Below are 27,287 nucleotides of genomic sequence, written 5' to 3'. Positions count from 1 at the left end.
ATATAATATTAACTCTCGTTAATGCAAAATATATATTTTTAACTGCACATATTCATTAATAATAGGCTTATTTAACTCATTTTTGCACCACGCAAACGAATTCGGCAGAAAAATGTGTCGTTTGCCCCACGAACCGAGATATTATTGACGATTCAAGTTACAGGTTAGGAAACCTGTCATACGCGCAATCATGATCGCGGTCACGTGATGCACATCACATGGTCGCATAAATGCTGATAGTGTAGTAGCGAGCGCCACACTGTGTCAAAAATGTGAAAGGGAGAATTCCTGAGGGCGACGACCAAAGAGATGTATCTTACAGAAAAATGTAGAGAGATTAGAATTTGCATCGCGATATCTCCGTTCGTAGGGCACGGAGAGAAAAAATAAAAACACTTTTGTTATGCAATTCGTTCCCAAGCTATCGATTGAGGCTACTCAGAACTTGATCGGTTCAGTCGTTGCTAAGATTTGATAATCTCGTTATGCTTGAACTCGTTGACTCGTGTAAAAGAGGCGCTCTGTCTCTCTCGCTTCGTTCGTTCAGAAAGATTCAGAGATGAGAAAAAAATTTTCTTTTAAAAAACAAGCGCGAGTCGCAACCGCGCCTCTTAATTTGCACTCGTCGATCTTGTGATGGTTGCTGAGGCAATTCGTGCAAAGACCTTTGCTGAAAGCAAGGTGCTTTCGCTTGCTCTGCGAAAGAGCGGCAAAGCCCTTGCACTTGCTGATGAAATGTGGTCCTTGGCAGTGCGTATAGGAACCAAGGTCCAAGAATTTTAAATGAATTTTAACTGTTCGATTTTAAAGGGGAGAAAATTGTCGTGTGAACAGCATTGCTCTTCCCTCTTGGTTGCTTGCCCAATGAGCTTCTTTGCTGATCGTTAGAGGGTTTACCCTTTGAATCTGGTGACACCTGAGTTACGGCCTTGACTCTGTCCAAGGTCTGGATCCGGTCTTCAAGAAACTTCTTGAAAAATTCAAACTTCGGGAAGAAACCATCCTGAAGGGTTTCAACCTGCTTTGCCCAGTCCATGCGTGATGCAGGAGCTAACTTGGACTTGATGCATTGGACGAATACCATATCCCAGTATTCAACGGAAAGCTTCAGCGACTTGAAAGCGTTTATGCTTTTGTTAGTCGTGTTGAGAAAGCCACTCAAATGCGCGCTTGTCTCCTTAGCCGACAAAGGCAGCGCGAGCAATGCATTGAAGTGAGTGGAGAATCTAAGAAAAATGTTATCGTATCGACTACAGAGCGATTTCCAAGCAGTAGTAAAATTTTCTCCGGTGACCTCCAATCCCTTGATCTTACCTCCAGCCTCTCCTTCCAGAGAGTTGAAAAAATGCTGAAATTTAATAACCGCGGTTATGTTTGGATCGTTCAAAACGAGCGATTGGAATTTACTTTTGAAGCTCTGCCAATCCCTCTGAGTCCCGTCGAATTTTGGGAGCTTGACACGTTTAAGCTGGGAAGGCGAGGTCGAAACGATTGAACCAGATCTGCCCGCAGATCCACCGCTTAGCACCGACATCGTTCTCGTGGCAATACGCTCGGTTAACCACGAACGACTTCGCCGACATATAGGCCGCTAACCTTGACTCGTACAGGTTCTCCTTAAAATATGTGCGACCCTTGAGCTCCTTGGCATGAGAAAAGAGCGCATAATCTCTTGGAAGCTTTTTCATTAATCTTCAAGGAGACAATCTCGCGTTTGATAATCGCTTAGCGTCATGTCTTTTGCTGCCTTCTGTTTAAAAGTTATTGCCTGAAAGTTCGCGATCAGCTCAAGGTCACGCTTCTGACGCGCCAAGGTCTCGTCAATTTCCACCTGCTCCAACAACATGATGCAGAAAACGGCGCGTGCGCCAGCAGCAAATAACGGCAAATAAAATTAAGGCGCGTATCGTTTTAGCACCGCGGAAGGAAAAAGAAAAACGAGAGTCCGACCGCGTGCAAATAATGCGAATCGACGGAAAAGGAGTCAGCGAGTGTCGCATGACTATTTGCGGATCGCGTAAGAGAATGAAACGTAAAATGCGAGCGAGCGTTCAATACGGGGCACGCTGTAGCACGCACGTTCGCGAGCGTGCGAGCGAGAACGCTGCACGCTGGAGCACCAGTGGGGAGAGAGAGAGAGAGAGAGAGAGAGAGAGAGAGAGAGAGAGAGCAACCAATTTCGCACCGTGCTCCGAACGAGCGAGGCACGTGCACGCTACGTGTAGATACGTGAAGCGTTGATGCCGGTATCGTCCCTCACCGCGCCGCTCCCCTCTTATCAAACTTGCGATGTGATGGTTGGGGGGGGGGGTATGCTCAGGGACGATGTCCACGTTCCGTTGTTGGTCCTCCGGTTGCTACGAGCTCGTTTACGCCTTAGAGTTTCGCGCACCACTCCCTTCTGTGGTCTGCTCTACGGTGCGTACAAACACGCACGGCAACACGACGTGAGCGAGAATAGAAAGCCTGGAGACCGACCCCTGGTATTCCGCACGGCTATGTCGTTCCCAGCCAACAGTCTGATGTACCGTGCACTTGCAAGTCCGCGCACGCACACACGCGATGCGACAAAGACGAAGAGTTCACAGGATGCACGGAATGTTCGCCGGAGAACCGTTCCGGCATCCAAGATGGCTTGCACACCGCGCGGCGAGTTGCCGGCCTCTCACTCGTCCTTGCTCTAATTCCAACGCCGTTGGAAATCCGGCTCAAAGGACTAAAAATTGTGGTGGCGCACTTCCCGAGTACAGAAAGGCGCTCCACATGGGTAGAATTAAGTTGCGAGAAGACAAGGAGTAACAGAGCCGGGTAGTACAACGCGCACACAATTAACAAGAACGATAACACTTTATTATACCTTCGCGCAGTTGTTTCTTTTTCAAAGTCATATAAAGGCTAAGGCTCGCGCTCGGAAGATCGCTGATCAAAGAGCCGATTAGGAGGGAAAAAGACAAGGCGCGGGAGCGTGACCGACGAATCTCCCGACGTCCCGCAAGATGGAGACAAAAGTCTTAGACTCACTACTGTACGTAGAGGCCCCCTGCGAGCAATTGTAATGCTTGCATGCAGGGCTCGAGCAATATTTAGGAGTACCCATTCGCGGCAACAATTCCCCGCAAACAGTCATCGTGAATAGATTTTATACTGCTCTGCTCCAGACCTTTCGATTCAGTACTTATGCCGTTAATTGCACCAATTCATAATGGTTATGTATACACGGGTATGTTTAAACGTTTTACTATTAATTCTGAGATGAAATTTGTCAAAGCACAGGTATCTAGTAATGCGCGGCATTTAATTAGTCCGCCGTTATGATTCTAGATGTATACTAGCGCTCTTGTCATTAGTTGTGGTGTGCAAATGTGTCACAAGAGTTGTAACTCGATTCTTGTCTAGTTATTTTTTCTGCGCGGATGTAGATTTGGAAGGACCAGACTTAACCGTACGTGTGTATTGTCCATATGCAGAAGCGTATTGCAGAAGCGTATGCAGAAGCTAACGTACGTAAAAAAAGTACGTTAGCTGTGGTTGTACCTGAAAAGATATTTGAGATCAAGTAGCCTTTGCAATTGCATCGAGACCTAAAAACCGACGCTGCGACAAGAGCACTACACATAATCTCACTCAAACGCTGCTTGCCAGCAACTGACGCTATCGAAGTACAAAAAAATTCATGCATGCCCACGAAGGTTTAAAATCGGCTCGTGCAAGCGTGCTTGATTCAAATCCATCAGGTTTTCGCAAAAAAAAAAAATAAGGTCGGATACTTTTTTAACAGACCTTGTACATACACACACACACACGCACACGCATATACACATATATATACACACATATATAGTGACGTGACATCCTGTTCGGCTGTCCGTCACAGGGATCGTAAGATCCGGCCGGGAAGCGCACGCTGCGGCTCTACGTCCTCTCGGCTCGGAGACGGATGTGTCGGCGCGTGCGCTTATAATTTTGCGTCTATGTTTTGTGTGCGTGTGTTTGTTCGTCAATTTTAGCGACGTTTTGCGGATCGGCGGCTAGCAGATACCAATTTTGTATCAACGAGGTCTCATCCGGCGAGAAGACTGCAAAAAGGAGGACCTACCGCCACTCGGAATCTTACGGATCGTGCGCAGGATCGCAGTAGCGCGCACGACAGATGATCTCTCTTCATTTAATTACCTTATCTCTTACCGTAGCGCCTGTACGCAACAGTAAAGCCGTTGAATATTGCAGGATGCAAAGAGGGAAGGTCAGACGTCGGGTACGTCGACGCTCCACGCAGATCATCGCGTAGGAGACCCCGAACGAGGAGCTGCGAGAGAATGTTCTTGATTTGGTCTCAAGCGCGGGGGCACCGAACACCGAAGAGTCCGTGGGGATGAGCGTCCGGCCTCGGGGAAACCACGAGAAGAGTCACGAGCTACCCGAAGACACCGACCTATCTCGAATTGCGCACCGCAACGCGACAGCCTGATTAGAGGATTGCGAGGACCGCGTAATAAGACGGAACCAATAACGGGGCGCGACGAGTCCCCGTGCGTGGGGCGAGAGATCCTACGTGCCGCCTGCCGAACTTCCTCGCGCTATCGATTACTTAGCTGTGGATCGTTGCTTGCGTGTCATCATAAGCCGAGACGACCGGAGCCGCTTCAACAGAGTGAGGACGACCATCCGAGCGAGGCCAGCGTCGTGAGACGAGCGAGACTTTGTAAAGCCACCGATTTTGCCGATCGGATGAGTTGCGCGCGTGGTAATCGTAATCAGAGTTCAAGTTTGGTGTAAGATCTTTTGCCGGAGTTGGAACACGCAGGTGATCGCGTGCCGTCCGCGTGATCGGTCGTCGTGCGCCTCATCCGATCAAGGCACGTCTCAAATTTTGTTGGTTCCGTTTATTGAGAGCGTCGCCGTCACCACAGCCAAGTCGTGTTAATTGTGTAATATTCTGGTGTGTCGTCTGTAGTAGCGTTTGTATGTGTTTCTGTTTGGCGTATTTCCGATCGCGTATTTCGTACCGAATCGCGTGGAATATAATTTCGCGTGGAATGAGAGTGCGCGTGTAGAGTTTCGAGTGTGCACGGCGTGGTATGTCCGCCTTTAATAAGAAGAATCTTGACTCTCTCCATTCAGTGAGCTCCTACCGACGACCGCTTGGTATTTTCCGACCGCGCCCGGATCGCGAGACATCGTTGTAGAACTTTGTGAGTTAATGTTGTAACGACCGTACTTTGCGCACGGACGGAGGGCAGCACGGGAACGGGCGCAAAAGGTCGCCTGAAGGAATTAGGCGTAGATGCTGGTGTTCGCAACAGTAAGCGTCTTTATTTAACGTAGAGTGAGGTATTTGATCGCAAACTCGCCTTAGTCGCGTGAATACAAAATAAACGGATGTGGTTATAATCAAAGATTGCGAGACAAAACTGGTAGCGTGACAACGCTATTGCGGGAATTAAATCCGGGCAGTAATGAGCTTGCAGCTAACAACAACAAATCGGAGCGCACGGATGGACGTGATAACAAAACTTTGCAGACGAAAACACGATCTATTTACAGTCGTTATGTACAAGCACCTGCTACGCGAGACGCGGTTCGTGGAACGGCGTCGAGCTATTTTCCTGGAAATCCAGGCGGCCTTGTTATTGTGGCCCTGAAATATAACTCGTGAAGCGGTGCGTGGTGCAGTAAAGCGGGGCCGCGGCGCGTATACAACTACACGGATCAGTGCAAATGTACTTGGTTTTGCGCGGCCCGTCGCGAGGTTAACACCGCTACAGCAATCACCGGAAGACACTACCCCACGCCAAGTGCGCTTGGTGGTGGCACGGAGCACCGTACCCCCTTACGCGAGGCAGCGTCGGACTCGGGAGGCTGAGAGGATCGCTCTGCGTTAAGTGTCTTGACGGGGCCCAAGTTTCACTTGAGCCCGTTGCGGCGAGTCGGGAAGCGGAGTCGGAGTTGGTCAATCAAGCCAAATGGCTTGGCAGAGACCAAGGCGCTTGATCTCGTGACAACCCAGGGAGCTTCTGCTCGGCGGACAGGCCAGAACCGGACAAGGCGACTTGCGTCCGGCGGACTTCGCCTTATATACCCGAGAATCGAGGTGAGGGGATGTACGACGTGTTGCGGCGGAATGGTTCGGCGGCAGCATCCCCGCCACTCGATCTCGGGTCTCTCGTTTCGGGTCACGCGCGTGTGGCTGCGGACGGCAACGGAACGAGAGCGCGTGCGCGCGGAAGCGTTCGCTCGCTCACTCGGTTTTCGCTTATCTTATTAGGCGCTGCGCGCCGTTAATTGCCGGCGGGTGTTCCGCTGGACGGCTCGGACGGTTAGACAGTCCCCCCAGGGGAGGGCGTCGGCAGGTGGTTCGTTACAATGTTAAAGATCGGTAAAAATACATTGTTAATTTTTCTATTAAATTGATGTGTTCTCTTTATGCTCCCTTGTTCTCTTCTATCATCCCGCCTGCAGCAAACCATCCTCTCTGCCAATTCCGTGGTTGAGCTACCGGTTAAGAGAGCCCGTTATTGCCTGTGACAAAGTTGAGTATTTTTGCATTTTATCCTACAGGAATTTAGAGATCGGTAACGTCTTGATATAAGTGTGGCACGCTCGCTTCTGCCTGGCGCCCAATAGTATCGTCTAATTTTGTGCATTTGGTGTGAGCGACTTTACGAATAGCTTTCCTATCTAATTATCTCACGAGTAATTAACGTAATTGGACCACGCTCGTGAATGCGGTCGCAATATATATATATATATATATATATATATATATATATATATATATATATATATGCAGGGTGTAACAAAACAAAGGGACCTGGAGTATATCATGAGTTAGAGGACACGAATCCAAGTCGAAAAGTGAGTCATTTTTCGATCTGAGCCTTCTGTTCCATGCTGTATGATGTTAAAGTTAGCGAATGAGCGCCCGTCTATAGAAAGAAAGCAGTGACGGACAATAGACGGGCAGAGCGGAGTTGACAAACTACGCAACGGGAGAACAACGATGAGCAGCAAAACGGCTGCTCAATAATAAAACACACACACACACACACACTCTCTCTCTCTCTCCCTCTCTCTCTTTCTCTCTCTACTTTGTTTAAAAAAAACCTTAAAGATCCTAAGGTGCATAATTAAAATAAACGTTTTGGTGTTATTGTAATTTATCAATTTAACGTGAATTAATTATTTATTTCCTTATAATTATAATAAATGTTCAAAGTGTGCTCCTCCTACTTCAATACACGTTCTTGCTCTTTTCTGTATATTTTGCGTAGCTCTTCAAACTTGAACATTACTAATTCCCTCAATAGTGCGGAATACTAATTCCGTCATCTCGTCAGCTGTCTTGATGTTGGTGTGCATAAATTTTTTTCTTTTATTGCTCTCCAAAGAAAAAATCACACGGATTGTAATCCGGAGATCAAGCAGGCCACGAAGTTATCGAACCTCTTCCGAATTGTGTGAAGTAAACGAAAAATTAATTTTTATATCATGGATACAAATCTTACTAACAATAGTCATTATAACAATAAGAAAAAAAATTTTTGTGATTCATGTAAATATGTTATTAGGACCATTCAAGCAAATTGTTTACTTCACACAAATAAATATTACTTCAAAAAAATAAATAATACTTTAAAAAAATAATATTTTCTACAAACAAGTAATATTTATTTATGTAAAGTAAATACACTGGGCAACAAAATTATCGCAACACTCATTTATATCAAAATTTCGCACAACTTCAAATAATCGTAACTTCGTTAAAAATTATCGTACTTGAAAAAATTTTTTTTTATTTTAAAGCTTAAAGTCTCTACTTTAAGATGCATTTGGCCAATTTTGAATTTCTTCTTTCCTCCTTCCGCCGTCTTTTTAAAAGTAAAGACATGTTTTGTCTCCGAACATTTGCAAAGTTTGACGCACTCCACGGAGTAGGACGAATTTTTTTCGCAAATGTCACAATAATCATCGTAAAATTTGGACTTTTCGCTACAAATTAAAAATAAAAGAGGTTCGTACGATTTTTTTTTGAGGAGTTAGGATGTATTAAAGTTATGTATGCATTTTGGTCAGTTACCGTCAGCATTAGCATTACCCGATGTGCACCACGGGGAGGTTGCTGGTCGGATTTCGCACATCGTGTGTGTGTGTGTGTGTGTGTGTGTGTGTGTGTGTGTGTGTGTGTGTGTGTTACAGCAGAGATGAGGACCCCACGGTTCGTCACTTCCGCAGTATTTTATGACTCCAAACCCTCTCTGCTGTGTGTGTGTGTGTGTGTGCGCGCGCGCGTGCGCGTGTGTGTGTGTTGCATAAAAAATGTGGGTGCTCTCGCATTTAATATGAGGTATTCCCACCTCGTCTTCGAATGACTTCTTATAAACGGTCATGCATATTAATGCATGACCTAATTGTGGCTTGAGGAATTTCGTGCCATATTTGCTGTAATATTGCTCCTAACTCCTGCAGATTTGTTGGTTGTCTCTCCACATCTCGCAATCTTCTTCCCATCATATCCCAGACATGTTCAATGGGATTCAAATCCAGGCTCATTGCTGGATGTGGTAACACCTCGATGTTGTCTTCTCTAGCTGACGTTATTCGTCTTCGACCTTGTCCTCTCCTTCGACGAACAACATCAAAACTCTAAACCGTAAACCTATTCCCATTACACTCAAGAAGCAAACGATAGTCGTACAACATCAAAACTCTAAACCGTAAACCTATTCCCATTACACTCAAGAAGCAAACGATAGTCGTAACAATGCCTCGTTTTAAAAATTGGTAAAATGAAATAGTGATAAATAATTTTGGAAATAAAGTATAAATTCTAATCTTTAAAAGCAAATAAACGTGCATTGCTATATTATTTTAAATGCCACATTATTTTAGAATATTCGAAATCCATTTTATTGCATTCATTGCTTTATTTCTAACATAACAAAGTAAAAGGTAAAGTATTTATTATTATAACATTTAATATTATAACATACATATTAAGAATACTTACCCCAGAATTTTTGTATATGCCAGCCCACAAATTAATACTGAATTTGTGTTGATAGTTGCCAATGTTATACACATGCGGATTTTCATCTGCATAAAAATGAAAGTTATGTGTATTGAAAATGCCATCTCTCGTAAATATCGACTCGTCAGTAAACATGATATTTTCCACAAAATGAGGATCTTCTCTATGACATTGCAGAATCCACATACAAAAATTTATTCTTTTATTATAATCCAAAGGCATTAAATTTTGTACACGTGAAAAGTGGTACGCATGCATCTCATTATTTTTTAAGATTCGCTGCGTTGTCGAAAATGACAAATTAAGCATTTTTGAAACATTCCTAATGCTCCTCATTGGATCTTCTTCAATTGCCTGAAGCACAGCTTCTTCATTTGCTACATTTCTAGCACGACGCTCAGGGCCATTTATTGCCTGTAATGGTTTTAGTGATCCGATATTTCTTGCCCGATTTATTAATCGCAAAATTACATTTGTACTAGGATGTCTGCGATTCGGAAAACGTTCAGCGTATAACCTTGCAGTAGCTTCTGCGCTTCTTCCACACTCGCCGTACAATATTATCATCTCACAATATTCTTGAGCTGAATACTCCATGACAATTTTTTTGAAAATAAAATTGACTCTTTGAAGACAGAAAAACGTGGATATTTGATTTTCTTTTAATTTTTATTTTTTTAACATTTATTTGTTTGTCATGACAATTTGTTATTATACATACTATATGTACACAGAGAAACAAATGTGCATCATTCGATATGATTCGTTGAAATTTGCCGAAGAGTAGCAGTAGATTTTTATGGAAATGGCGCTCATTTTCTTCTCTCTGCTTCTTGTAGACGCTACTGCAAGATTATTCATCCAATGTTTTCCAATTTTCAGACATTCTAATGAAAATGTAATTCTGCAATTATTAATCGGATAAGAAATATTGGATCACTAATCATAAGGAAGATAGACCCTAGTCTTGTACTAGAAAAGTGTTAACTGAAGAAGCTATACTAAAATTATTGGCAACTATTACTTTTAATAAAAATAAATGTACTTCATCATTTACTTTGTTATAATTAGTAATTGAGGCATTGGATGCAATAAAATAATTTCGAATATTTTAAAATAATGTGGCCTTTAAAATAATGTAGCAGTGCACATTTACTTGTTTTCAATGACTATAATTTATTTTCAGATCACTTATTTATTCATTATTTTCACTAGAGATTATTTCCAAAAATATTTGAATATATCACTATTTTATTTTAAATTATAATTTTGTTGCGATGATTTAAAATGTATTGATATTTTGAGATTATTTAAACTTGATTTTTTAAACCCGGAAATTTAAATTATTTATTATTGTGGTAGTCAATTTAACATTTGGTGAAATTGTTGTAGTTAGCGTTATGTTTATTTAGAAAATTAATTTACCTAATTTTAAAAAGTTGCCATTTTATAGTCGCGTTTACACTTTTACATATCGTCTTTAATGTTAGATAATTTAAAAAATAATTGTAGAATAATTAATGACTAGTATGTTAAAAAAATAGAAGAATAACCATAAAGTATGTATGTGCACATCGAACCATTCAAACTTCCTACAAAAATTGATGGCGATATTTGTAGTGATTTTTTTTTCTGAAGATTTGTCCGAATTATTTGAAGATATATCATTGGATATATCATGGAAAAGCAACGTATTAAGTGATTTCCACATGACAAAGCAACACAATGCAAAACGCACACGGTAAATTTTAAACCGAAAAGATCTGTGGTTTGACTGTGGAAATTCTCGAGCGTAGTCAACGAAGTCACCAGATTTAATATCATGGTTTCTTATTACGGAAAACAATAAGAATATGTGCATCGCATGCCTGTAAATACTGCCAATGAGTGATCAAATTGATGAAGCGTTTACGACTATCACGATTGAAATGATACAACGATCGAGAGAGAACTTCGTTACATGAAAACGCATTTTACAGTTTAATGTTTCTGCATATTTTTAATATCGACTTTGAAAACATATCTTTTACGGAGCTATACGGATAAAAATAAAGATGCGGCAAAATTTGTTACGAATTTTGCGAGTTTATTTAACGTGAACTAAAAATATCACACAAATGCTATTCACAACGTTTGAAAGCGTGTATCTTTACCATTAATTTGCGCACTTGTTGAGCGTTGTACGATTTGTATTCATCGAATTATTCAACATTGAAAAAAGAAACCATTTTTGCTTCAGTGCTGAATAACTTAATGAAAAAAAATTGTACAACAGTCAACAAATACGCAAATTAAAGGTAAAAATTCACGCTTTTGAATGCTGTAAACTGCATTTGTTTGCGACTTTTATTTCACGCTGTGCAACTTGGCAAAATTTGCACAAGATTTTGACATTTGTTTGATTTTTTTTTACGAATTTTGCAAAAATGCGGTTTACAACATTCAAAAGCGTGAATCTTTACCTTTAATTTGCGCACTTGTTCAGTGTTGTACGATTTTTATTCACTGAATTATTTAATTATTGATGCAAAAAAAGGCCATTTTTGCTTCAGTGTTGCATAACTCAGGGAAAACAATCGTACAACGCTCAACAAGTAAGCAAATTAAAGATTCAGATTTACGCTTTCGAATGCTGTAAATCACATTTGCGTGCAATTTTTATTTCATGTCGTGGTGCTTTGCAAAATTTGTAAAACATTTAGAGATTTGATCTATCCCCATTTGAATCCGCGTAACTTCGTAAACAATCTGTAAATCGTTTAATGACTTATCAATATCAAAATTAGAGATTTCAAGCTTCAAAATGCTTTTTTTAACATTTTTTACGATCATTTTTAACAAAGTTACACTCTCTTGAATTACGCCTATTTTTCGGAGTCGGAATAGATGAGCCTTTAATTTTGCTGTCGAGTGTATTATTTCAAATGTAAATTTTTTCCAATATTGTTTTTGATAAAACTTTTGACAAACAAGTTTTGGAAATGTTTGGAAAGCTTTTAATATTATTTCATCAGATAACATAATTAATATTGATTTTATTTATCAATTTATTTGTTTACACACAAAATGTATTTTAAAAACACACATTTTCTTATTCAGATAATTGATGTTTTAACGAGTTTGCAATTGACATTACTTCTTGTCAATTAAACTAAACGTAAGATGTTAATAGAGATTTCATGGAACTTTTACAATACTTGAAGTTTGACACCGTGCCGGTACCCGCGAAAGCGCCCGGCCGGCCGCTTGGTTGTGCCGCCCTTAACGGTGCCAACATCACGCCCTGTGGTTGGATACTTTTAAACGCTCACCGTTAAAAACTATTGACCCCTCAACATTTTGCTATTAACATTTTCGACTCAATTTTTCATGAGGAATACGTAAGTGCAAAATCTTCCGAGCGACCTGAATCACCCTGTATATATATATATATATATATATATATATATATATATATATATATATATTTATATATATATATGGTGTCAGGTAACTACCGCCCCTGATTTCGTGGATTGATAGATGAAATAAAACTGAGCAGAAAAGTCCTTTACCATTTTTTAATATTTGCCATAGTTAACAAAATAAAAATTAATAAAGTCTGCGAATAAGCGTGTATCACCACGCGCAAGGACCGCCCACCGGTCGCTGAGATGTAGGCAGCCTTCTCTCTTCTTGCCGCGACGCTCGCAGGCCGCAGCTACTGCTGCTTTTCCCTTCTCACCGCACCGCGCCGCGCCTACAGCCGCGGCTGCCTACGTCTCAGCGACCAGCGGACGGTCCTTGCGCGAGTTGATACGCGCTTATTCGTAGACTTTATTAATTTTTATTTTGTTAACTATGACAAATATTAAAAAATGGTAAAGGACCTTTCTGCTCAGTTTTACTTGATCTATCAATTCACAAAACCAGGGGCGGTAGTTATGTGACACTCCAGTATATACACAAGGTTGAACAAAGGTCCGGCAACGGTCAAATGTCTCAAAAAAAATCAACTGTAGCAAAAAATATGTAAGTAACAAAGTTGTAGGTTTTAATAAAATGTATCTAATAATGGCTAAAAATTTGACCTCGAGCGGAGGACAAAGATCATATAAAGATCAAATTAAATTTTTTAAATAAAATTGCCTACTTTTTATTACAGAATTTTATAGTTTATCTTGAGACCTTTCTAAAACACTATAAATAAATGTTTTTTTATTAAGTATTTCTGGAGTTACAAGACTTAAGAGTTACAGTACCGCCGGCATTAGCATAACCCAAGGTGCACCACGGGGAGGTTGCACGGTCGGATTTGCACCTCGTGTGTGTGTGCGTGCGTGCGTGCGTGTGTGAGTGCGTGCGTATGTGTGTATGTGCGTGCGTGCGTGCGTGTGTGCGTAAGGCGTGTGTGCGTGAAGCGTGTGTGCGTTTCTGCGTGCATGCGTGCGTGTGCGTGCGTGCGTGCGTGCGTGGCGCGCGCGCGCGCGCGTGTGTGTATACAGGGTGTCCCAAAAGGTCGAGGCAACTAAATATCTCGGGAAATATAAGTTTTACAGAAAAATGTTTCAGACAAAAGTTGCATGGTTTCGAGGGGGACATAAGATGGTGTCATTCATTTGACCTTGAATAGTTGCTTGAAAGTCACATGAAGGACTTCTTCAATTCTTTAAATGGGACTGCCAACTCTTTATTACATATTCTTGTAGCTCATCTTGAGACCTTTCTAAAACATTACAAGAAAGTTTATTTTTGTTAAGTACTTTTCGAGTTGTCAAGCTTGAAAACTACGGTGTACTGTAAGTTTCAAGCGTCACAACTCGGAAAGTACTTAACAAAGATAAACTTTCTTGAAGTGTTTTAGAATAGTCTCAAAATAAGCTACAATGATACTGAATAAAAAGTACAATATTAGAGTATCGGTAGTTTCTTAATTAAAGGGTATTGATACCTTTCTAACAATCTGTATTTTTTATTGCATATTCTTGTAGCTTATTTGAAAACTTTTATAAAACATTACAAGAAAGTTTATTTTTGTTAAGTACTTTCCGAGTTGTGACGCTTTAAAGTTACAGTACACCGTAGCTTTCAAGCCTCACAACTCGGAAAGTACTCAACAAAAATAAACTTTCTTGTAATGTTTTAGAAAGGTCTCAAGATGAGCTACAAAAATATGTAATAAAAAGTTCGCAGTCCCATTTAAAGAATTGAAGGTGTCATTCATGTGACTTTAAGCAACTATTCAAGGTCAAATTAATGACACCATCTTATGTCCCCCTTGAAATCATACAACTTTTGTCTAAAACACTTTGGTCTGCTTGGTTTAGTTTTCGAGATATTTGACTGAATTATTTTTTATTTTTAATTAACTATACAATCCCATGCCTTCATTACAGAAATTAATTTTATTACGCGTTACAGCTTTCGTAAGTGCACCCGCTAACATAGGTTCAGAAGGTACATATTTCAAATCTATTATTTTACTTTTAATAATTTCTTTAACAAATTTATATTTTGTGTCTGTATGCTTTGTTTTAGCATGAAAATTGTCTGAATGTAGCAGTTTTATTGTGCTTTGATTGTCTGAATAAAACTTAATTGGTTCGTTAACGCTCTCAAAATTAATTTCTTTTATTAACATTTTTAACCAAATTAACTCTTGAGTAGCTAAAGTAATTGCCATATACTCTGATTCGGTAGTAGACAAAGAAACCGACTGTTGCCTCTTTGAACACCATGAAATAGTATTATTTCCCAAAAGAAAAACATAACCACTTGTCGAACGCCTTGTTTCTTTGTCTCCTGTCCAATTCGCATCACAAAAACCATGTAATGTCATTGAACTTAAACGGTCAAACTGTAATTGTAAATTCAATGTACCTTTTAAGTATCTTAAAACTCATTTTATTGTTGACCAATGTGCTTTACCAGGATTTTCAACAAAAGATCCTAAGGTTGTTATCGTGCTCCCTAAATCTGGACGTGTAGCTTGATAAAGGTAAATTAAGCTTCCTATTGCTTCTCTATATGGAATATTTTTCATATCTTTCTTCTCAGAAGAATTTTTGGATGACATTTCTTTTGTGAGTTCTTGATTGATATCAAGAGGTGTCCTCGCTGTGTTACAATCTTCCATATTGAAGCGTCGCAATATCTTTTCTATGTAATCTTTTTGATCTAAATAAATTCTTCCTTTCTCTTTATCATGACGAACATTAATTCCTAGTACTCTTGAGACTGCTCCCAAGTTTCTCATCTTGAACTTTTCTTCTAATTTTTCAATGATTTGCTTTTTAAGTTTATTATCATTAGTAAACAATAATAAGTCATCAACATAGACAGCTAAATATGTTAAATTATTGTTATCTTTTCTTATATAGAAGCTTTGATCTACATCTGAACGTTCAAACTTTAATTCTTTTAGTTGTCTAATTTTTTATTCCATGCATTTGCTCCTTGCTTCAAACCATGTAATGCTTTTTTTAGCTTTCAAACTTTCTCTTCTTCTCCTCTTTGAATAAAACCTTCTGGTTGTTGCATGTACATCTCTTCTTTTAATTCTCCATTTAAGAAGGCTGTTATCAGGTCCAAATGTTCTATATTATAGCCATATTTTGCTGCTACTATAAATAAACATCTTAATGTAGTAAATCTAACAACTGGACAAAATACATCATTATAGTCAATATCTGCTTCTTGTTTATAGCCTTTAACAACAAGTCTTGCTCTATATCTTTCCACCTTACCTTCACAGTCTTGTTTTATTTTGAAAACCCATTTTGTTTTGAGAATTTTCTTATCTTTCAGCGGAGTACATAATATCCAAGTTTCATTTTTCAATAAGGCATCATATTCTTTTTTCATTGCATTATTCCAATTTTTGTCCTCCAGAGCTTTCTGTACATTCACTGGTTCTGCTGACTCTTCCATTGTCACATTGAAAGTGATATAATCCAACCATCTTTTTGGTTTTCTTATTCATCCACTTCGCCGAATTTGTACAGACTCTTCATTTTCTAAATTCTCTTCTATGGTATCATTAAGTATTTGATTATTATTTAAAGCTGAAACTTCATTGTCACTTACTTCATCAGTTTCATCATTATTTTCTGAATTATTATCAGCATTATTAATGTTATTTATATTATTGTTTTGTTCTTCTACATTTTTTATTGACTGTACTCCCACTGAAATTATATCTTCATCTAACTCGAAGTTATTACATACTGGTAGCATAATCTTTTCTTTTTCTTTTTCTTCTTGTATTTTTTCTCTTTCTTCAATTACTTCATTTTCAGAAATCTCTGTTTTCTTCTCTGTTCCTTTTTCTTCTGCCTTTTTGTTTGTATTTGTATCATCTTCTTCATAAAAGATAACATCTCTACTTTTGAATACTCTTCTTTTCTTTTCATCCCATAAACGATAACCTTTCGTATGCTGTAGGTATCCTAAAAATAAACAAGGTTTAGATTTTTCGTCCCATTTTCGTCACATTTCTTTCGGTATGTGCGCCAATGCCTTGCATCCAATAGTTCTCAGATGTGCTAAATTCGGTTTTTATCCCGTCCATAATTCATAAGGGGCCCGATTATTTAAAATTTTTGATGGTGATCTATTTAATAAATAGACTGCCGTTGAAGATGCTTCGGCCCAAAATTCCTTTGGAAGATTCGCGTCTATCAGCATACAACGTTCTTTTTCAACAACAGACCTATTACTCCTTTCTGCTAGACCGTTCTCTTGTGGAGTATAAGGTATTGTTAATTGATGTTGTATTCCTTCTTCTTGTAGAAAAGACACGAAATCTTGATTTATGAACTCCCGTCCGTTATCTGACCTAAGCGCTAATATTTGTTTGCCTGTCTTCTTTTCTACATATTTCTTATATATTTTAAAAGCATCTAACGCTTCAGATTTATTATTTAAGAAATAAATACTCAAATATCTTGAATAATTATCTATAAAAATGAAATATTTAGCCCCACCTATTGAATTAGTCTCCATTGGACCACAAATATCTGTGTGTACAATTTGCAACAATTTCGACGCTTTAAATTTTCTTGGATTATTAGTCGCGAAAAATTGTCGAATTTGCTTTCCTCTAACACAAACTTCGCACGCTTGTTCGCTCGATTCTTCAAATTCTAGTCCGCGCGCATGTTTATCTCTTAATATCTTCATACTAAATCTATTTAAGTGTCCTAATCTTTTATGCCACTTAATCGAATTAACTAATCTACTTTTATATGCAAATTCTTTTAATTCTACTAATTTTTTGGTTGTACTAGTTCATAAATGTTATTTTTAGCTTTCGCAATCGCAACTACATTATTATGTCTATCTACTATTTCGCATATATCTTTATTAAATTTTACAATAAAATTTTTTTCTGTGATTTTTCTAACAGATAGTAGATTTACTCTTAAATCTGGTACAAAAAGGATGTCACTTACCGATATAATGTTGGTTCGCCCATTTACATCTACCGCTATATTTATCGTACTTTTTTCCTTGACACTCAAACGCATGTAATCTGCTACTATTACCTCGGCATTGGTTAGAGGTGTCCTTGACTCGAACAGCTCCTCCGTGGGCGACATGTGAACTGATGCTGATGAATCTACGATCCACGATCCTCTTCTTGTTGAACCTCGGTCGGAAAGAAAAGCTGTCGCTGTTGCCAGTGTTGCCAGTGTTGCCAGTGTTGCCAGTGTTGCCAGGAACGCCACCTTGGAGTTCATCTCTCCCTTTTTCTTCTCTCAAACATCTGGCTTCTTTTCATTCTTTTCTTTCTTCTTCTTCTCCATACAGTTGTTAACTGCATGTCCGGTTTTACCGCAGGACCATTATGTAAATTTCTTCGGTTTAAATCGCTGTTTAGTCCATGAAAATGACGTTTTGTGTAATACGCCAATTCTCCGTCTGTATTTTGTTGTGCCCCGGTGATGGCTCCAGGGACGTCGGTAGGTATATCGGGATCTTTTCAGCGCCTTAGGAGTTAGGACTCGTAGGAAGGGCCGCTCGGTGATCAAAGATACAACACTTGCTTGTTCCAACGTTAAAATAATGTATTTTCTTCAGTATTGCCCTCGTTACACTTGTAGTATGATTATGTATGCCGCTCGTTTGCTTGTTCTTCCCGGACGGCCCGGTATATATAGGTCGGCTGTTATCTCCGGATTGTGTTACAAGCTCGACGTGTAAGTCACGCACGGCGAGTAACACACCGGACAGCTGTTTGTCAAACTCTTCCATCGCTTTCCGATTTTGTCGCGATATTTATACGGAGATTCGTCGTTTGGTTCGGCCAATCGTGTTCCTTGCGGCATGCAGCTCCCACGCTTAGCCGAAATCCGAATACCGGAAAGCGACTCAGCATTAGCTGGCGCAGCGCGATGGTGTTGCGGGCCGGAAGCCCGACGGACCATCAGCGTCTTTCGATATTTCTAGCGTATGCGGAATTCGAGTCCGCTACGCGTATGCATAGCAATAGGAATCCTAATTTCCTGTTGCTATGCGTATAATTATCGTAGTTGTACAGGGTACAACAATTTATTGACTTCTGACAAATTGTTTCTTGTAGAAGTTTGGTCTTTATTGAATCTCCACTTATTTGAATACCGGAGTTCTCCAATGCCATTATCATAGGCTGGTATTTTTCTGGTAATCCAGCCAATAAGACAGTCCCAAGCCATTCTTCATTAATTTGAAATCCGATTGACGTTAGTTGTTGAGCCGTTGACATAATATCCGACACACATTTGTCCATTGAACCAGAAGTCTCTAACTTCGTTGTAATTATTTTCCTTAAGTGACCCACCTTTCTCGTGAATCCAGTATCCTCGAATGCTGTTTGGAGATTTTTCCATACTTCTTGCGCAGTATTTCCTTTCGAAATATGCACATAAATTGACTCTTCCACACTGAGAATTATCTTTGCTTTCGCTTTTATATTCTTATCTTCATTGGTCTCCGTTCCTAGAACCGCTTTTCACAGTCCATCTAACTGAAGTAAATTCTCTATTGCTATCTTCCACGTCGAATAGTTTTCTCTTCCCTTTAGCTTGACGATGGAAACATGACCGTGTGATTCTGCCTCGATCTCAATCTCTTAATCTCTTTCAATCTCTTCTTACGAATATCCAATATCCAGATTGGCACTGACACAAACTTCTTATTTTTCACGCTGTTATCCACTAATTTATTTTCTGGCGCTTACTGGGCCTATAACCAATGTTAGCTTTTAATTAAAATTAGTAGACTTGTACTCAATTCACCAAATTTATTGGAACAATTTTTACAGCGTTTTATAAAGCGTGTTAACACAACAAGAGTCAATTACGTAGTGAGGATTATAAAAATTTAACAACAGAAATACGCATGCAAAAGAAAGAATTCGTTACTTAGCAATTAAATCTCTTAGCAACCAAATACATTAAGTTTACATCTTTTAATTACTCTACGTTCTTAGTAAGTCTTCCTACTTCACATGCAATCTATACTAATAACTACATTCAATCTAGATTTCAAATATGCAAATATTCTACACACATATATATATATACAGGCTGTCCCAAAAAGCTTGGTACACCTAAATATCTCGGAAAATATATTTTACAGAAAAATGTTTCCGACAAAAGTTGTATGATTTCGAGAGGGACATAAGATGGTGTTCTTAATTTGACCCTGAATAGTTGCTTGAAGGTCACGTGAAAGTCACCTTCAATTTTTTTAATGAAACTGCCTACTTTTTATTGCATATTCTTGTAGCTTATCTCGAGACCTTTCCAAAATACTATAATTTTTTTTTTTGTTAAGTATTTTTCGAGTTACAAGATTTGAAAGTCATAATAGCGCCGGCATTAGCGTTATTTGAGATGTACCACATGGAGGTTGCTACGGTCAGATGTACATTCCGTGTGTGTGTGTGTGTGTGTGTTGTGTGTGTGTGTGTGTGCGTGTGTGTGCGTGTGTGTGCGTGTGTGTGCGTGTGTGTGTGTGTGTGTCGGGACTGATCCGGCCAATTAAAGCAAGATCAGGACTGATCCGGACGCTGACAGCCTGACACTGCTTATTTTCGCGTTTTGCGTATACGCCGATTCACACCGACTTCTTCTGTTTTTTCATCGAATGGTTTGGTGGCACATGGTGTGACACTCTACGCGTTTCCGAATGAGCTCACCAAAACACATACCGAGTACTCACGGGTGTTTCCGAACGGCTAGTGTACATTAGTGGCACACTAGTGTGTGTTTCCGAACGCAGTCTAAGATACCGTATCTTAATCCATCCAACCGGGATTGATCCATAATGGCTGATAGCAAAGTTTGATCAGTAAATGCATAAATTTGCCTTAGTTGTCCAATATCAACCAGGATAATAAATCTATTGGCTCTTACTTTATTTTGTAACTTAATGTACGCAAAATGCCGGATTATACTTTGAACGAAATTTTTGATATTGTTCTAGTACTTGGAGAATGCCATAATAATTATCGACAAGCAGCGTTATTATACCATAATCGATTTTCTCATAGATAACATCCAAATTATTGTACGATTTCTAGACTTGTATTGCGTCAACGGCAACGTCAACGTCAAAAACGACAAAGACGTCGTATTAACGTACCAGAAAAGGATGATTTAACAGTAACCTGCCGTATTATGAATGATAGCTATTAATCCACGCGTGTCAACAAGGCAAATCGAAAGAGAATTAGGTATTCCGAAATCAACAAGTCACAGGATCTTGACCACTCATAACTTACCACATCACTCTGACACAAGAATTAACACTTAATGATTTTCAACAAAGACTAGAAATTTGTAGATGGACACAAATAATGTTAAATCGTGATCAAACGTTTTTCAGATTTGTTTTATTTAGTGACGAAGCAACTTTTCATAACACTGGACAATTAAATCGACATAATTCTCATTATTGGTCTGTTGAAAACCCACGTTGGTATAGAGAAGTTAATTATCAACACCGCTGGAGCCTCATTGTATGGTGTGGCATATTAAACGGAAACCTTGTTGGCCCTTATTTCTTTGACGAAAACGTTAATGGTAATAATTATTTACACCTTCTATAACAAAGATTGCCGGCATTGTTTGAAATATCAATCTGAATACAAAACAACGTATGTTCTTTCAACAGGATGGTGCGCCTGCGCACTGGAGTAGAAGAGTTAGAAATCATTTAAATCTCACATTTCCGGGTAGATGGATAAAACGCGGTTGACCAGTATCATGGTGTCCTAGATCTCCAGACTTGTCAAGTCTAGATTTCTTTTTATGGGGCTACTTGAAAAACGTTGTATATTCAAAAACACCCACAACAAAAGTGAATATGATAGAGCGTATAACTTTTGCCTGCCGTAGCATTCCAAGAAATATACTTTTATTGACAGTTGACAATTTTGAACGTCAAGTCCAATTATGTGTAAATAATAATGGATAGATATTCAAACACTTATTAAGATCATAATCCTTTCACATGAAAATTAGATTCTGATATGAATGGGTCGGATCAATCCCGATCTTGTTTTAATCAGCCGGATCAGTCCCGATCTTACTTTAATCGGTCGGATCAGTCCCAATCTTGCTTTAATCGGATCAATTTCGACACACACACACACACGCGCGCACGCACGCACACACACACACACGCACACGCACACGCACACGCATACGCACACGCACACGCATACGCACACGCACACGCACACACACACACACACACACGCGCACACACACACACACACACACACACACACACACACACACACACACGGGATGTACATCTGACCGTGGCAATCTTCATGCGCTACATCTCAAATAACGCTAACGTTAGCGGTATTATGACTTTCAAGTCTTGTAACTTAAAAAAAATACTAAACAAAGAAAGAAAAATGATAGTGTTTTGGAAAGGTCTCAAGATAAGCTACAAAAATATGCAATAAAAATAGGCAGTTCCATTAAAAAAATTGAAGGTGACCTTCACGTGAGCTTCAAGCAACTATTCAAGGTCAAATTAATGATACCATCTTATGTCCTTAAAATTATACAACTTTTATCTGAAATATTTTTGTCTACTGGGTTTAGTTTTTGAGATACTTGGCTGTATTATTTAAAATGGGACACCCTGTATATGTACAAGCGCGGTTCGTGCGAGCGCAGGCGCGGTCTACGACCCGCGTGCCGTGATGTTTGCGACGCCGTGGACGTGGTCTACCGTATGATCCGCGGGCTAGCTCGAATTTGTAGTTCGCGGGCGGGAGAATTTCCCGCAAGGAGGAATGAATTTTCAACAGAGTAACTACATGATGATGTAGTTACGCGTAATTCGGCGTTGAAACTGGGACTTTTTCAAAGAATTATTACTTCTTTATTATACGAATATCTAAAAAAAACTAAAGAATTCTAAAATTTTGTTCCCACCTATGTAATTTTCCTGTAATTTTTCGTAGAAATACTTAGCTTTTCATAGCTATTTCCTTAGTGTTTATGAAATTTTTCCGTTAGGGTAGAAATCACTCTAGTAGCACAAAATGGTCCAATATTGGGAAATAATGTAAACCTAATATTCTATATTGGGTGTGAATTGATTTTTAATATTGGTCTAATTGTAGAGTATAATATCGATCCTTATTTGACCAATACTGGAGTTGTAATATTGGTCCAATATTGAAAAATCATGTAAATTTAATATTATCTATTGGTTGTAAATTGATTTTCAATATTGGTCCAATATTGAAAAATTATGTAAACCTAATGTTATCTATTAAGTGTAAATTAATTTTCAATATTGGTCCAATATTGAAAAACAAAAATGTAAATACAATTTTATGGGCGGATCCCGTTAGCACACGGGATTGATAGCACACCATCACTCACAGCGGGTGATGCCTAGAGTTTTTCAGTTGGTTGGGTTAGATAAGTCAAGATGATTGGTTGATGGGCTATTGCACCGTGCGCTATCGGATCCCGTCCTAATATTATATATTGGTTGTGCATTGAGTTGGTCCAATATTAAAAGATTGATACTTTGTTTTATTTAACCAATATTGGAGTTGCAATATTAGTCGAATTTTTTTTGGACCCAAACGGTCACCCATCCAAGTCGCGACTCCGGTGAACGTTGCTTGATCTACGTGATCGCTGCGAACTGATCCTCGTGATGACCTGTGAACACTTTATGCTGATACGTGTATATAACTGGTAGATTAGATTAGGTCAATATACGTTATAAAAACAATGGAATATGTATAATTGAAGCACATTATTTATATAAACAAATATAAAATTATAGTTTTTTTACTAATTTTACAAATGCGAAATAGTATCTGGAAAAACTTTTCTGTTATTTGTTTGAGTAAGAACGCAATTAGAAAATATATGTCAATATAATACAATAATTAAATTAAATATAAAAAATTTTAATAAAAAAAATTTTTATAAAAAAACATTTTTTTTAAACAATTAAAAAATATTGTTTGCTTATTGGGATCAAGGTTTTTTCATTTATGGACTTACTTCGTCTATTGATAATATTTACAATACAATTATTGACTTGTAACATTGGCAGCACATCGGCAGCACATTAATATTTCTTTTATAACCAATATTCGCTTTAGATTGGGAAATCTTGGCCAATAATGCACTTCCAATGTAAGTGCAATATCGTACGACTATATTGACTCGTAACATTTGCAGCACATCAATGTTTCTTTTATAACCAATATTCTCTTTAGATTGGCAAATGTACTTCCAGCACATCAATGTTTCTTTTATAACCAATATTCTCTTTAGATTGGCAAATGTACTTCCAATGTAAGTGCAATATTGTACAATTGTTGACTCTTAACATTGGCAGAACGTTATCGTTTTTTTTTATAAAACATATTCTATTTAGATTGGCAAATCTTGGCCAATGCACTTCCAATGTAAATGTAATATTGTACAATTGTTGACTCGTAACCTTGGCAGCATATTACCGTTCTTTTTATAAACAATATTCTATTTAGATTGGCAAATCTTGGCTAATGCACTTTTAATGTAAGTGCAATGTTGTAGGGTGATATGAGGTAAAGTGGGATAGGTTTTTTGTTTGCTTCTATAGAAGTGTCAAAAAATTGAATTTTTGAATAATCAATAATTGTTTTTACTAAACGAAAAAAACTAACTTTATATAATTGCGAATTTTCAAAGATTCGATTTTAAATTGTATTTTTAGCTACTTTTTCAAAAACAAAAAATTTTGGGCTTTCGAAAAATGGTGGGGTAAAATGGGACGACAAAGAAATTCAGTTAAAACAGCTATAGAAACCAACTTAAATCGACTTTTATGTTTAATCTACACTTTTAAATATTAAATAATTGAAAATAGAGCAATAAAATCATTCCCTCTCTCTATAATGGCGTTTAAACTTTTAATTCTTTGATGGTACGCAGTCACATTATAGTAATATTTAATATTAAATTTTCTCTGTGTACAAGTAATAACATTTTAAATAATTAATAAAATCACTTAATTTGTACTAATTCTTCAAGGAAACGTGAAAAACGTTAATTTGCACGCAATCATTTGTTATCGAAATTAGATTGAGTTTCTACAAAATTTTCTTTTTTATTTAGAAAAATAATAGAAAAACGATAACTGCACATAACTTTCTTTTGTTGAACACTTAAAAAACTTAAAGCTTAAATCACGAGTATTATGAACACAAGAAAAACTTTATAAAAATAACTTTTAAGATCAGTCTCGTACAGAACAAAATGGTAGTACACAAACTTTAATGGCTAATTGAAGTTGAAACATGAGCTGTCATAATAAGCAACAGATGACAATTTTTCGTTTTGCTCTAAACTCACTACTACATACCACTTTATCTCATGTCTCACTTTATACCACTTTACACCACATCACCCTACAATTGTTGACTCGTAACATTGGCAGCACATTACCGTTTCTTTAAAAAACAATATTCGCTTTTGATTGGCAAATATTGGCCAATTTTCAATGTAAGTGCAATATTGTATATTAATTGGCGAGCAATATTACAAGTACATGTGCAATTAATTCTATGACCAATGTTAGCTCTTCATTGGGAAATATTGGCCAATGTACTCCCAACATAACCAATGTTTTGCCAATGTTAACCAATGTAAAGCCAATGTACTGTGCTACTAGGGCATTTTTATAATAAAAGAAGCGAAGTAAGAACTTTTATATATATATATATATATATATATATATGTATATACATACATACATAAAATTTATAATATATTTATACATACATAACTTTATTATATAGAGGAGACTGAGGCTATTCGTAAGACTTTTTCTTGCGTCTTCTGCGTCCTATATTCATTAAAAAAAAAACATGGGACGATTTGAAAGGTTGAACCTTTTCCTTCACAATGCCATTATAGATAAAACAAAAAAATGTACTTACTGTGACGTACGTATAAAAAATGTCGATTAATGCCAAATATTTCGAATAGCCCCAAGACCCGGGTAATTTAAAAATAGTTCGGGAATATTTGGACATTTGTGTTTTAAAATAAAAAAATGTAAAGAAGCTGTTGTGAAGACTTTCTTTTATTAAGAAAAGGATATATAGTATTATACAGAAATGTTACATAAAACAAACAAAAAATACAAAAACGCAGTAAAGAAATTTATTGCTTTAACGTTTTCAAAACAAGTCAGAGTCTATTGGTATTTTGTGTAATTACATTGGTTAAGTATGAAATTGTGTATTTTGGTACATAAAACGCGAATATAAAAGGAAAACATCGTTCAAACGACGATTCGACGTGGTTTTTCGAATAACCCCGACGTCAACCGTTTGCATTATTACGTATGATCTACAAAAATAGACATCACACAGCAAAAATAAATACGAAATGTTTTTTAATTAAATTAATTAGCAATTTAATTTTGTGATATTTGGATTCTTTATTAAAGCTGTGTTTTAAAGTCCGGCAAATTTGCGGCGCGTAGTTTGGGAGAATCTTGTCAATGTTTATGAATTCGCCTAGAAAAGATTATTAAGCATTAAGAACTGCTTTTAATCGGTAATGCAGCATTCATTTGTAACGATTCGTCCCTGCATCGTTTCTCTTAGTCCCACCATTTGCTTCACTGTCCGGCCGAACACCTGCCGGATATTTTAACAGGCATCTAGTCGCCGACAATCCACTCCACGCTGCCGATTTAAACAAGCGAAATCGCCACTGTCACGTAACTTTGCGCGCACAATAACGCAAAACCTCCTGGCTTTGGCACGATCCGAACACGTGACTACAAATGAACACGCGAACGAAGCGATTTCGGAGTGGCGGGGATGCTGGACTACGAGCCGGCTCGAACTCCACCCGAATAATCCGAACATCCCCGACATTTCCAGATCACGGCATAAAAGAGCGAGCAAAGATCGCTTCTGATCCGACCTTCTTTAGATCTAAGAGACAGATTAGAGATAGAGTACTCTCTTGCCTCAGCCGAGCGCTCTTGGCATCTTCTTAACTTTCTTTCTCATCTCCTAGACCAGCAACGTATGAGGTAGAATATTCTTTTGCCTCTGTCTAGCGCTCTCAACCGTTGGCCTGAAATCCCGATTTTCAGCATCCCGACAACGGCTGCAAAAAACGGGAGTAGAGTGCTATCTTCTACCGAGCAATCTTAATGCCAAGATAATTAACCGTAATTCCGTCTTTTGTTTTGGAAATCCGATCGATTACCGGTGCACTGAGCAAGGGAATTCCCGTCGCATTTGAAGACCTGACGGTCTATTTTCTCGGCGCCCAAAAATCACGTTGCTCTCAAACCTATATAGAAAAACGCCAATATGTTTTCGGGACCTGGTTAAACATAGTATTGTAATATAAAGCCTTTTGTACGCCAAATTGAATGTAATAACTGTTGTAAAATACTTGTACCAATTGATGTAATAATAGTGCCAAATTATTGTTGTTAGCGTTCCGTTTTGTAACTCGTCAAACATAAATTTATACGTCTAAATCACCATTGTACAAAGTCAAATAAATTGATAAAATTAAATCACAGATCTCTGTTTAATTTATCCGCAACCCTCCTTTGAGCCTTGGCGATACCGCCGACCTTGTTCGTGCTTAAAAATGGCTCGTTATACATTATTTCAATTTATTATTACATTTCTCGATTTTATTAGAATTTTTATTGTATTACATAGACGCGTCGGATGAATGACACTTATGAAACATCATCGGTTATTACGATAAATATTGTC

This window comes from Solenopsis invicta, chromosome 1 (assembly GCF_016802725.1).
Source record: "Solenopsis invicta isolate M01_SB chromosome 1, UNIL_Sinv_3.0, whole genome shotgun sequence".
In the NCBI taxonomy this organism is placed as follows: Eukaryota; Metazoa; Arthropoda; class Insecta; order Hymenoptera; family Formicidae; genus Solenopsis; species Solenopsis invicta.
The sequence above is the reverse complement of the archived record's forward strand: the minus strand, read 5'-3'. Positions refer to the sequence as shown.